Raw genomic sequence first — 13957 nt, forward strand, 5'->3', positions numbered from 1 at the left:
CGGCAGCCTGGCTTCCCAACATTATTTTTCTAGAACCCACAGCGCCTACAGCAGCATGGCGCACAGGGGTGCCTCGCTAAGTTATGTGTTTGCCTTAAATATTAGCGTTCTAGTTCCTTATTAGAAGTTCACGTTCACGAACCACCACTGCGCGCGCAAACAACGACTGGCTTCAGCTAAAGCGAGTCTTGTAGGTTGTGGAGAGAACTCTGTCTGACATCAGCGCGTGACGTGCCATGTTACGTCTGACGTCCATGCAAAACGTTTTTTTACAGTCACGTGGTGCGTTCCTGTCATTGGAGCTAGTGACAACCGAGGAAGAGCGGGGAGTGGAGCCTATATAGAGCGGGAGCAAACCCCCGCGACCCCCCCGCCCTCCGGGACCGGGGACAGAAGGCCCTGCAGGTGAGAGAGCGCACGGGTGACTCGTGGCCCTGGGTGCGAGTGGAATAGAGCGTCTCTAGAGGGGGCAGCAGTGAAGCTATGCAGAGGGCTGTGTGATGAGGTTGTTAAGGGGACGGAGAAGCAAGCCGCTGCAGGGAAGGAAAGCGGGGTACTGCAGGGGCAGGAGGTTCTGCAGAGGGAGGCAGGATGCTCTGTAGGGGACGACCCCCCCTTGTGCAGGAGGTTGCGCTGCAGCGAGAGAGTGGATAGCTGCATAACAGGGGGCACTGTAGGGCTGGAGATTAGGATGCTCGCTAAGGGAAAGGGAAACGAACATCTCAAGTGACGGATCCTCTGCGAGGTGAAAAACAGCGGGTCTATCCAAGCGAGGCACGGGGCTGGAAATTCTTAATGTGAAAGGTTGGGTGGCGAATGTTCTGGAGACGGGGGAGGGTAGCCAAGGGACCCCACGGCAAAAGATGAAGAGATCATAGATTGGTGTCCGATTTGTTGGCAGCTTTGAGACATTTAGAAGTGCAGTATAAACAGCCAGAAGCATAGAGAGGGGCTGGGCTTCCCAGGCTGTTTAAATATCTTTTTGGCAGAGTTGCCCTTTTAAGGCGTAAACACTATACCCATGGCAAGACGTGAAATAACAGCCAACCGTTTAAATCAAGGATGAAAAATAATGCAGAAGAGGCAACCTGCACCGGTTCCCGTTAGCTTGAAGAGAAGAGTCGCTCTTTGAGCTGAGGGGGTAGCGTTCATGTCAACATTTTAGAAGAGGAAAGTGGGAGATTTAAAGATAAAATCGGGAAGTGTATTGCTCCTATGGAAGCAGAGCCAATTTCAGGTGAGAGACATCCAAAAGAAAGCAATTTTTAGCTTTAAAAATGGAGAGTCTCCCGCACGAATCTGGTCTGTTGGCATGTATGGGGTAGTTCTCAAACGACGGTTGTCTTGCCAGACAAGCGTTCGCTTTTCCGTTGTTTGACGTAAAAAAAAATCAGGCTAAAATCATGGCCTGGCATTCCGAAACCTTTTTTTTACTTCACTTAATTTTAAATGAAACCCTCAAGTTGCATTAACCTTTCCTTATCGCAGGGTCTCCATTAGAACTGACAGTTTGGGAGCTGTGTTAAAGGAAAATGTGTGCTCTGGACTGTTGCAGGCGAGTGAACATTTTCAAAAAATGGGCCAGACTTTAGCAGAAGAGATGGGTTCAACAGGCGTGTGAAAAAAGACACGGATTAGGCAGTCTCTTATGCTGGAAAAGTAACAGACAACTGAACTCAGTTAAAAAAAGCCAAATCTTCTACGATTTGTTTGCATTCGATCTTGACACATTTTTCCCTAAGAGTGCAATGAAATGGATTCACTTGCTCCCATGAACATTAGAATACATCTTACTTCATCTACTTCAGATCTCCTTGAACTATTAAAATTGTTCCTGTTTACCCTGTAAAACAATCAGACAAGGAATCCATTACCATTTCATATATGTGCATATATACATGGCAGGGAAATTTGGAACTGAATGTAGCCCACACACACATTATTTGAATGTGATAAGAGTCAGTTTCGACCAAACCCGCTAATTAAATCAGATTTGTTAGTATGCCTTATACAACCTGTGTATGTGCATTAACTGGGAGCATTAACAGTTTACATAGTCGATTGCGTAGTTTCAACTCTGAGGAGCAGTTTTGCATAGCAGTTGAAATGAAAAGACTTCAGTTGGACTTTGGTGATAGTTTATTTTTTAAGTGGGCATTCATAACACCCGCTCCCCCGTTTAGCATTCCGGAAGAGATGAGATATGGGAAGGACATTCTTCCATTTTTAGAATGACAGAAAATGCAGATGGGGAAAACAAAAATTGCAGCTTATATATAAAACAACGTAGAGGAGGTTGCCGGACCTGGGATCTTGTCTAGGGACTTCTATAGATTTATAACCCCCCTGGGACCCTTCCTCATCCATAGCAACATAGGCATATACACATTACTTTTATTTTGTATTTGATTTAAACAAATCTTATTTTTAGAGCTTGTACTGATCCTGGGATACTTTTCATGTGCTGCAGTTCATCACCCAACAAATATGGAAAGCGCAGCAGCATTTATTTCAGTAGATTTGCTTGCTTTGCTTAAACACCGCGTGCTTACCCAGCTTGTTTGGGTAAGTGTAAGACGCTTGATACATTAGTACATTGCTCTTCTGTAGCTTTTGCTTTCATAATTTAGAGTATGCAGGATGTTTGTATTTCAGCTATTGGCACAGCAGGGTTTTCTTCCTACACATCTTAGTGCAGCTGAGAATGCATGTCTAATGATGCATATCTTGGCTGATTCCACTATCAAAATACTTGTCCTAGATCAAGCTGTCAAGGAATATTTTTAGGCAAATATATAAAAGCATTACGATAGTTTTTTGTCCGCCCAATTTACCAGAGCTAAAGAATATTACATTTCCATTGTAGTAGTTTCCTGCGTCAATATTTTCATAGATTTCACCTATACAACCCAAGCTTTACTTGTGTACTGTATGTAGGCATCCTTCGTAAATAATATTGCTACCTCTGTACTTGTGAATAGAATTTGTCAAAAGCTGTATTGTTGTTGTTTTTCTCTTTTTACACATTCAAAGAACAAATCACAAGTTGGTAGGAATGTCCTATAAAGTCTAAAGGTGTTCCCCATATATACAGGGTGATCTTCCTTATTTTAAATCTATCAGACCAAGCTTTTTTTAATTCATTTTAAAGAAAGGTTTTTTCCATCCACTCGACCACTCAGTTGTGTAAAAAAATATTAGACTGATTACTGTGACTTAGAAGGACCGTTACATTTTTTTTGCAAAAAAGAAGAACTTGAAAGGATTAACATTTTCCCAAAACGTGATGATATTTTTTTACTTGAGTTTGTACTACTTTGACCAATTATTGTATGATGAAATATATTTGGTGTCCTGCTATAGATATATTTTTTCCATAGGAGAAGAGTTTTCCTGTGAGGTAATGAGCAGTGCCTGGATATGTGCAACTGTACTTATCGCTCCTCTTCCCTCCTTGCTGTATGCATGTGTTCTGCACACAAGGTGCATAGTCAAAGCTTTGAGTAACTAACAGTACATAGTTTTTCCAGCTGGCAGGTACGGCATTCATTAAAAAATTTTTTAATCAAATTGTGACCAGAGCAATAGGAAAATATGCAGAAATGTGATGAAGTGAAACAGGGAACAGAGACAAATGTAAGTAGTTTGGGGAAAGAACAAGGCATGAGATTGCATTAAAAGTAGGCACCTTTGATATTGAACAACCTCGGCACACACAATGGTGGGCTGTGAAGTTCAACTTAGACCCTGCACTTTTTTAAACTAGTTAATTACTTCTGTTTAGAGAAATATTATTGCCCGAAATCAGTCAACATACTTTTTTTCAATTTTGTATGTTTTACATTGCGGTATTAGATAGATAACGTGCAGCTTGACACAAAAAAATAGTTACTGTTGACAAGAAGGGTTTCTATTTGAGTGTTATTTCGCGAGTTTAGCCAAGGCGTTTGGGACAGCTATATCTGTTCAAAAATAAAACCCACAAATATTTATTTATTCTCCTTTATATGCTTCCTTTATATCATTGTTTCGATTCTTTGCTCATTGCTGCTGTCCCAAAATATGAGTTGTAAAATTTGTGGTATAAATGTACATAGATAGCTAAGTTTGACCAACAGGCATTTCCTTGGGTGTTGATGCCTATTAAAGCTGTGTTCATACAGAGGAAAAGGACCTTACATTTATAGTCGGTATGACACGGAACTGGTTCTGTGGCACTTCAAGACTGTCAGTACCCCAACCTGGACCTGCTCTTTAATTTTGTGATTTCATATGGAGAAATTAACTGTTAAATCAGAAGCCTAACTCACCCTGCTGTAGTCCCCCTGCATCAAGCAGTATTCAGCTGTGGCCATAGACTTGGCCTTAAGATTTATCTAAAGCATCCTCTTTCAGACCACTTGTCCATAAATAGTTGAAATCTAGGTGCAGTATTTGTTAGTTGTTTTAGCAAAATTGGATGACATGGTCCAAATTAAATCCATCAGTGGATTTTAGAGCATTGTCACTGAATGCTAGCATGAGGCAATAGATAAGGAATTAGGTAATAGTCCACTCTGGGTCATTTGTTTCCACTATTTGTGCTAATTTGAGAAAGTGCAACGACTCTGTGGCCCTGTAACATGCACTAACACTTAATAATTTATTACATTCTTGTTTTACAGGACCTGCACCATTCCAGTTTCAGATTTCATTGTATTGTTTTCTTTCTGGTGTATGCTTGTTGACAAGTATCTTTCATATTGCTTTTGCTAAGATAGACCTGCTTGTGATGTTTTTTTTCATTTTTTGCCTTAATGTTCTGCCTGTCATTGCCTATAGATGTTGATAGGTGAACAAGGCTTTTCCTTTTACTCTTTCACTGTGCCCCCAAGACATGGAAACAATGACAGTGGAAGTTAAACTTCTAATTTCTTTAATTTGCATGAACATGAATTTGCCACTTACCTACTTGTGAAATTGATACAGATATAAAGTCCACATTTGTAAAGCGCACAATCACCCGTAAGGGTCTCTAGGCGCTGGGGGGCCGTCGGGAAGATTAAGCGAGCTATTGCCCAGAGTCACATGGTGCTGGGCTGACCTGCCGCCGGAGCCGGGGATCGAACCGTGGTCCCCAGATTCCAGCGTCAGTCGCCCTGGCCGCGGCGCCACACCTCTTCCATGTATGCCAAGATACAGTCTGATGTTTGATTGTTCTCTAACCTAGGCGACAGGAAACATACACTTCACTAGGGTAATAAACAGCATCTTTTTTGTCATATTGGAACCATAGCAAAGTGAGATTTGCACGGCTGTTCCACATTTCAGTTGAGTATACAAAAATGTGGGATCTGTTGGAAAGTAGCAATTTACTAAATGTTGCCTTAGCACTCCTCCTTCAAAAACAGGAATTGGCAGAGAGCAAAGAGAGGTAATTTCTTGGTAAAGGCATTGTTTCTGAGAGTAACAGAATTACACCTTAGAGCAGACTTCCATATGTTTTTACAACTAAGGCACTTCTTCCAGCCAAATGCACTGGCAAATCTCTCTAAGCCCGAATGACTGCATCCCACACAAACCCAAGTCAGATCAGTGTAAGTCCCATATTCAGATTGAGCAGATGGAAAGTGATTTTAGTTGGTTCCTTCTAAATCTCGTAGTATGGTTCTCTGAGTCTTTGCTTCCGATTAAACCAGGAACTATGTATTGATACATGTGCCAATGTTTCAGTCCAAACACAATAACCATAACTGGGTAGCATTAATTACCTCAAGAGGCAATGGCATGCATCACTAATCTCAAAAGTATGAAAGTGTCTTATTTATTTATTTTAACAATTTATAAAGCTCGCAAATACCCATGGGTGTCTCGGCGCTGTGGACTGAAAGGATAACGAGAAGGCTTCTATGGCTCAAATAGCCAGGTTTTCACTGGTTTCCTAAATGAGAACAGTGTTTGACAGGTCTTAATCTGTAGAGGGAGCAAGTTCCAAAGTTTAGCCGTTGCCACCACAAATCTTCTGTCGCCCCAGTTAACTTTTTTGGTTCTGAGAACGACTAGAAGATTTGCGGCTGCCGAGCGTAAGGCTCTGCTGGGTGCATGTGCTCGCAGGGATTTTCTCAGATATTCAGGCCATGTGCCATGGACTGCTTTACAGGCAATGCATAACGCCTTAAATTTAGTCCTGCTTTTTATGGGCAGCCAGTGGAATTGACGCCTGACACTAGAAATGGGCTTAAACTTTGGGGTACCCGACAATATCCTAGCGGCTGTGTTCTGTATCCGTTGCAACCTATTTAGCACATTTTCTTGTGCGTTAAGCAACAGGCCGTTACAATAATCAGCTTCTGACATAACTAAAGAACTAATGAGAGTTTTTCCAGCACTCATCGGGAGATAGGGTGGCAGATTTTTTATCTTCCTTAGAACTTAAAAGGACGAGGAGGCCACTGCATTGACATGCTGTTTAAAAGTGAGGCTCTCGTCAAACATAACACCTAGGTTTCTGGCCTTCTTGACCGGAGTGGGGAGTAATCCCAATTCCTCTGGACACCATGTCGGAGACAATCCCGGAGTTAAGTTGACAAAGGCTATGACCTCAGTCTTATCAAAATTTAATTTAAGGCAAATATTTGCCATCCACGAACTAATGGCCAGCATGCCATCATGAAAGACTTCCGCCACTGCCTCACCGTCTTTATGCACCGCTAACACAAGTTGTGTGTCATCGGCATAGGACGTGAGACCCATTCCAAAAGTCTTAATTACTCGTGCTAAGTCTGTCACATATACATTAAACGGGGTCGGGCTCAGCGACGATCCCTGCGGAACACCACAGGGGAGAGCAAAGACTGAAGAATTATAGTCGCCCATGCTGACTGACTGAGTCCGTTCGGAAAGAAAGGAGGACAGAAGAGCCTTAGCCTTTCGTCCGACACCTAGGGCTGAGACAAGGTTGATCAAGGTGACATGATCAACCCTGTCAAAAGCCGCTGACAAATCCAGAAGTACCAGGACTGCGGCACCTCCTCTGTCTAGCACCATTCTGATTTCATCAGATGCTTTAATAAGAGCAGTCTCCGTACCATTCCCTTTTCTAAACCCATATTGAGTGTCATCTAACAGTTTATTCTCTTCTATAAACTGCGTTAACTGGGTATTCATAATTTTCTCAAAGATCTTCGCTGGAAAAGGTAAACGTGCAATCGGTCTGTAATTTTTGGTTTCTCCTGGATCCAGATTGGTTTTCTTTAGCAACGGCTGAAAATTGCCTTTTTCCATATAGAAGGATAAGTGCCTGAGAAAAACATTGCGTTACAGATGCTCGTTAAATTAGTACCGATCAGATCCGGAATCGTTTTTAAGACTGACAGGGGGCATGGGTCAGACGGGGATCCTGATTTGACTGTTTTAATCAGATCAGTGACCAGTTCCACTGACACTGGTTTAAATTCCATAAAACTGGGGGACTTTCTAATCATATTATTGTCATCTAACTGGTTCACGTCCTCTGTAGAAGTAGTCAAATTTGAGTAGATTTGGCTCACCTTGTCTTGGAAAAAAGTGGCTAGTGAATCACAAAGTGATTGAGAGGCTACATTAGAAACTGGTTAAGAGGTCTACTTACAACATTGTCTATGGAAAAAATCCAAATATTCTGGTCTGCTGTTTATGTTAAATAACTTACTAACTACATAATAATATCATTTAAACGTAATGGCCCCATCTGGTTTCATGGCAAATAGGTACAATTTCACTGTTACTCATTCTTTATATGTGCTGGAAGAGATGTTGTTTTTTAAAATAAAAAGCAGAGTAGCAGTCTAACATGTTTTGCTGTGTAAAGCAAACAAAATACCTCTTTGCCAGATAATTAATACATTAAAAGCTCTTGATTGTATTATGACTGACACTGTACCATAGTAAGTATAGAACAACATGATGACTTTAAACATACCTCCATTTGCAAAGTTTGGAGACTGGTTTAAACCCGTTAAACCTGTCTCCATGCAGACCTGTCTCCTGTCTCCATACGAACCATATGGAGTAACTGCTCACTTCTAGTGGAGTAAAGCTCAGACTGCTTTTCCTATTAATTCCTAAAATAAGGGAACCATACTGAAGCACTCTATAGGGATCACAGTTTTCTGGCAAGCCTTGACCATTCATTTCCAGCCTCGTTCTGAGGGTGTGTCTCAAACAGTGACTCAAGTTGACCAGTTTGATTCAACGTATTGTAGAATGTACTGCACATTGTTGAAATTGTCTATGCTTTTTCTAGTCAGGGATTATTGCTTCTTGTCTAGAATTGTTATGTCCACAACTTTAAAGCTTGAGCTGGCATCATTTTTCTTGGTTTTAGACTCCACAGGAATCTGGTTTCTCCTGCAGTTTGTTTTTTCTTACCTAATAGTAAGGAGTTGTTTATCTGTGCTGGTTAGCCACATGGGTACTTAATTTAGTGGAACAGGACTCATTAAGCAGCATATCTATTGCACATAAAGCTAAGCGTCTTGAATAAATATGGGCGCTTGCAGGCGTAGTGCTTCTGCTGACATTTCCTAACAGACTCCAGTGGCCTTTGCCACCTTCCGCCACTCAATTCAGTCAGTGCTTTAGAAAATAATCCCATGTACTTAAAAAAACAAAAAAAACGAAATAGGATGACAATGGCTACTGGAGTGTAATCAAACTGCCAGGAAATGCACAGCCTGTTTTAAGTATCACCTCATATCTCGATTCTCTTACTTAAAAAAAATCTTAATCATTCTTGTCAACTTTTGTATAATGCCATGGAATTGATTATAGTCTTTTTCTACGAAACTAAATGTATTGCTTTTTCCCATGAAATAAATGAAGTACATGAAACCTATAAATAAATAAAATACTCAAATAAGAACAAAGAAAGTATTGGTCTCACCCTCATATGCCGTTGCCTGATCTTGTTATACATTTGAAATACCAAAGTATTCACATGATTGTCTTCATTTTCTTAAGTTTGTGAGGCACCCCTTGCATTATAGATTGGCTCCTCCATCTTGGAACATCAGTCCATGGATCTCCTCCTTCATTTACAAGCTATAATGTTGCAGATTTCCAGTGTCTGGCAGTTTATTTTGTTTGCTAAATTTGTTGCAGTTACCATTAGTGTTTTTTCTCCACAACTTACTCTATAACACCTAGAAGTGCAGTTCGTGGAGTGAGTTTGACTAGTTGCCCCAGCACCTTTTGGTAGTGTTTGTAGTATTGATGCCCAGTAACTTTTAATCATGTGTAATACATTTCTCAAGGCTATTTCAATGGTTTTGCAACAGGCATTTGTGGTAAGTGGCAATGAAGTAAGCCCAATAAATAGCAGAAATGTTCAAAAGAAACATCTGGAGCCATGGTTACCACAGTGGTCTGTCAAAGGGAGACCTAACACAACATCAGGTGGTGCAGGTCAAGGGACTATGGACACTAGGGTGAAGGGTAGGAAAGATCTTCCTTCCGCAGCACCTAATGAAAAAAAGAGGCAACAGGCTGCAGTTCCCTGGGAGGAATTTTTGTTTCTTGAATTGAGCACCACCTAGTGCCTGTCTCCCATGTTGTAATGACTATGGGGAGAAGACCTAGACTTGAAAAAGATAACCAGTAAGATCGAGGAGGGGTGGTAGTTTTTTCAGCTTAACACATTTTCCCCATTTGTAGACCTAAATGTAACTTTCATTTTAAAAATGAAAACCAGTAGAGAAAACACACGTTAGTAACATATTTTGTGGTGATAGTCTACAAAGCACATCTTGATTGAACAAATATAGAACTGATTTATATAAAGTAACACTCCTAAAGTCCCACATTAGGCATGCTTTTTATAAACAAGTTGACAATGTTATGAAAGATACTGTAAAATGAGTGGGGAAGTGGAAAAAGTCACTGGAGGATTTAAAAAGGTGCACATAGTAATCTGGCGAGACAACAGTTAATGCAGCATTGGCAGTTTGTTATACTGAAGGTCCGAATGTGCATATTAAATAATATTTAAAAATGCCTTCCTGAACAAGGAGAGGATTTGGAGAACCAATCTGAAGTGGACAACATTTTACCTGTTGGGGCCTTCTGTTGTGCATCCTCTCCTCTGTCAGTCTGTAAACGGTTAGCTAGTCAAAGTAGTCTACCATAGTGAGTTTGCTTGGGGACATTTTACTGCTTATTTTGCTTCTTTGCCATTAAGGCCCTTGCTCTGCAGATGTGGCAGAAATGTCAACTTGTTATGCTGGCCCATACAAGTAGCCAAGGCAGTCTTTGTAGTGTGGACCTATGGGAATATGTTTAGGCTGACTGTCAGCCTGATTTGCTCTTTGAATCCCTGGTAGTCTACCTAGTTGGTACTGTAGAATGCCAGAATAGGGTTCAATGGCATAGTTGAGTGCAGTGGACTCCAGTAATTCGGCTGTAATGTGCATTTCAGTAGTCGTATCTAAAATGTTCCTTTTTAGTTTAGCAGCGAGAATGTCCCTTAAGATCACTGAGCTCACTTGCATTGAGATGCTCATGTCAATGACAGTATATATTGCTACATTTGTGAGTGTGGCTATATGAGTGTAGTTTGGAACATGGGTACACATTTTGAATGGGGGTTTGACACTATTTGATCCTGCTGCCTTTTTCAGAGTATTTATGTCTTATGTGTTCATATAGTGTATGCACTCTCTTATCCTTGCTAAAACATCTGGGAATGTTTTTATCTGGACTTTGTCCCCTGCTTGGCTGTCCCTTTCGGCATGGCTAAACCTGCACAAAAAGTATCCATTTGCCTCCTTAATATAACATGCTCTTTCCCTACACACATTCTCTTTTATACACTCTTCCCACCCGCATTCGCCTCCACAGGCAGGCTCCCATCGGCACACAGTTGCTAATAAGAGCTATTTTAATAAAGATACAAAACTGACCTAAGGGTTACCAAACTTAGAGTTTGCATTACCAGACTAATAATAAACTCCATCAACAATAGGGAGCATAAGAGGGAGTAATCAATCAGGTCGCCCTCCACTCATAGTATCACTATATCAACAGTGACCTAATTGTGCTCGAACACTTGAATTCTGATGTTCCTATAGGCCAGGTAATAATATCTATGCCCCCACAAAAACTGGCATCTGAAGAGTACCAATAACAGCCAGACCACAGTGTCCAAATTTCAATGTTTGTCAATCTACTAACTTAGTACCCCCACTAATTGGTGTGTGCAAGATAAAGAAAGAAAAAAAAAGAAGAAATGTCAAAAGGTCAGAAAGTACCTAACGCAAGCATCACCATGAGAGCTGCTGGTAGGTACTCACCAGTTTGCTCACTTTTTTATCATCTTTGGTGACTTTCTTCGACCGTGAACAGTAAAATATGTGTCAAATGTGAATTTTGAAAGTGAGGGAAACAGATAAATAAGGGAGCTGTGAACAGATGCACAAACGGTGCTTATTTTGTGCTGTCTCTGAGACCCGTAGTGGAAAAAAAGGAATAAACTCGCTTCTTAAAGTTAAAATGAGTTGGGACTCACTGGCAAATAAGCCTACTTTATTGGATGCCGCGAGCCCACTCTGGTTAAAAAGGAAGCAAAATGTTGCTGACCACTTCGGTTATGGAAAGGCCAACATGTTTCATTACCATTGCAGCAATTTAATCAGGGCTTGGGCCGGTCTTCACATTACTGTAATTTCACTCTGAACCTGGAATGATTGACAAACAGGGAAAAAAGACAAGAACAATACAAAAACAGTGAGGAAACCTTAAAAAGATAAGTGTGAACAGGCAACTTTTGCCCTGACGGTAACACATGGTACTGAGCAGTCATGTTATAATTATTATTTATTTACCGGGTAGTTGCCATTATCGTTCATACCGGTAAACCACTTTGAGGGGTTTTCTCCAACCGTTATTCACACCCTTAGAATTTCCTGCAGTTGTAATTCGTCAACCTGTAGGTATATGCCTAATTCTAATTGTAAGCCACTATGTGTCTTAGCTTTGTGACATTATTCGCCTTAATTCTTTTCCATAATCTATACCCCATTCGTGTTTCGCTGCTACGTTCATGAAAAAGTGAGTGTGCCTATATAACACTGCCATATCTAAAGTAATGTCCACCCACTTGGAGGTGATATCATCCACCCTCGGAGCCTTTTAACTGCCTCTACACCCCGTTTCCGGTGATTAATTACACCCAAATAACCGGTTGCATGACCCTGCCACAGCGATTACACACTGCGAGCACCACCAATTACTGATGCATTTTTTGTTAGATGTGTGTGTGGAGGGGAAGAGCGTGTGATATTAAGGCAGAAAGTGGATACTTTTTGTGTAGGTTTAGCCACGCCGAAAGGGACAGCCAAGCAGGAGACAAAGTCCAGATAAAAAAAAATCCCAGATGTTTTAGCAACAATAACAGAGTTCATACACTATATGAACACATCAGACATAAATATTCTGAAAAAGGCAGCAGAATCAAATAGTGTCAAACCCCCAATCAAAACTTTTACCCATGCTCCAAACTACACTCATATAGCCACACTCACAAATTTAACAATATATACTGTTATTGACAAAAGCATCTCAACGAAAGTGAGCTCAGTGATACTCCCAGGAATTCTGTAAGGCCCAAGATAGACACTGCTTTGCCCAGATCCTGGTTCTGACACACAACGAATGAAGACCGAATAGAAGCCAAATTAAAAATGGGGTCATGCACAGCGAAACGGTACTGAATGTCAGGCCAAGCATAGGCCCTAACAAAAATAAGAAGGCTGGTCAAAACGAGAGCACATTTGAGGGGCTTCCTACAGGGCAGCATCTTCCCTTCTCTGACAGAATGTACAGGCAATGCACCAGGAGTCAATATTAAGGTATACAGTCAGAGCAACGGCCATGCTCAGGAGGCCGAACAAGTAAATTATCTAGAATCTACTCAAAGTAGAGAGGGTTGACTCCCTTGACGCTTACTGCACATTGGTTCATGTCAGAGTTCACCTAAAACACATGACCAAAGTTCAGTAAAGTTTGTGGCTAAAAAATTGAGTGTACTAAAGAAAATCTTACCATTCAGACCCAGGAAGGAGGTCTAATTTGTTGCTCAGTCCTAACTCAGTCTAGGTTTTGCAAAGGCTGTGCGAAGTGAATGTATAAAGCGTTCTCTCCTCGAGCCTCACCTATTAGTACCTCGAACACCTTACACTGTATCAAGTGCAACAAATCTAGCTTAGGCAGCGCTGGAGAACAGGTTCTGAGGGTATGTACAGGCAGTCTGCAGGCACTATAGCTTCTAGGCGAGGCAAACTAGGAACACCATAGTTTTTATAGTCTTAGATGGACGCCAGTAAGTCGATTCTTTTCTGCACTCTAGAGGTGTATGTCCGGGGTGGTCTAGACCTGGGGGTTTATGTCTGATGCAGAAAAAGCTGACTAACTGACTTTGGGTGCAAACATCCACTCTGAACTGTGTTGGTCAAGTGCGCACTTCACAGTGCAACAGCCCCCTCAGGTGGTTTCAGAAGCACTCACTTTGAGTGCTTCACCTGTAAATATTGCTGTTTAAATCCATAAGCCATATTGTAGAAATGCTGCACTGGTGCCACCAAAAAAAAAAAAACAGTGAATGTCCCGGTTACTTACTGGCAATATGACTTTAAATGCGTAGGCCATTCCTACTGTGAGATCACGCTGGAGGTTAAGGCTGAGTACTGCAACGCAGGAAGTTATAAAGAAACCACCACAGTAAAGGCGGTTTTGATTAGACTGCCAACTGCTCACCAACAAGGGTTAGAGGGGAAAGAAGCACTTCCGGGATCGTGTTTTCTTTGAGGTACGAAGAAGTGCGGTTGGGGCTATATCTGAGTGAACAAAGGGTGAGTGCAGGGCATTAGAGATAAACGATTATTTAAAACTGTGGCCTTTCTAAGTACAAGTGCCCAACTTGGTCAAATGTGAACATTACGTGTTG

The 13957-nt window shown here is 41.3% G+C and overlaps 1 protein-coding gene across 1 annotated transcript in view; it reads left to right on the forward strand.

The window, feature by feature from the left end:
* The first annotated feature begins 258 nt into the window (after positions 1-258).
* IP6K1 (inositol hexakisphosphate kinase 1) overlaps positions 259-13957 on the forward strand; it is a 279958-nt gene continuing 266259 nt past the window's right edge. The window contains exon 1 of the mRNA XM_078661204.1: positions 259-405. The gene's annotated coding sequence lies outside the window, so the exon portion shown is untranslated. The remainder of the gene's footprint in view (positions 406-13957) is intronic.

This window comes from Lissotriton helveticus, chromosome 9, assembly GCF_964261635.1.
Source record: "Lissotriton helveticus chromosome 9, aLisHel1.1, whole genome shotgun sequence".
In the NCBI taxonomy this organism is placed as follows: Eukaryota; Metazoa; Chordata; class Amphibia; order Caudata; family Salamandridae; genus Lissotriton; species Lissotriton helveticus.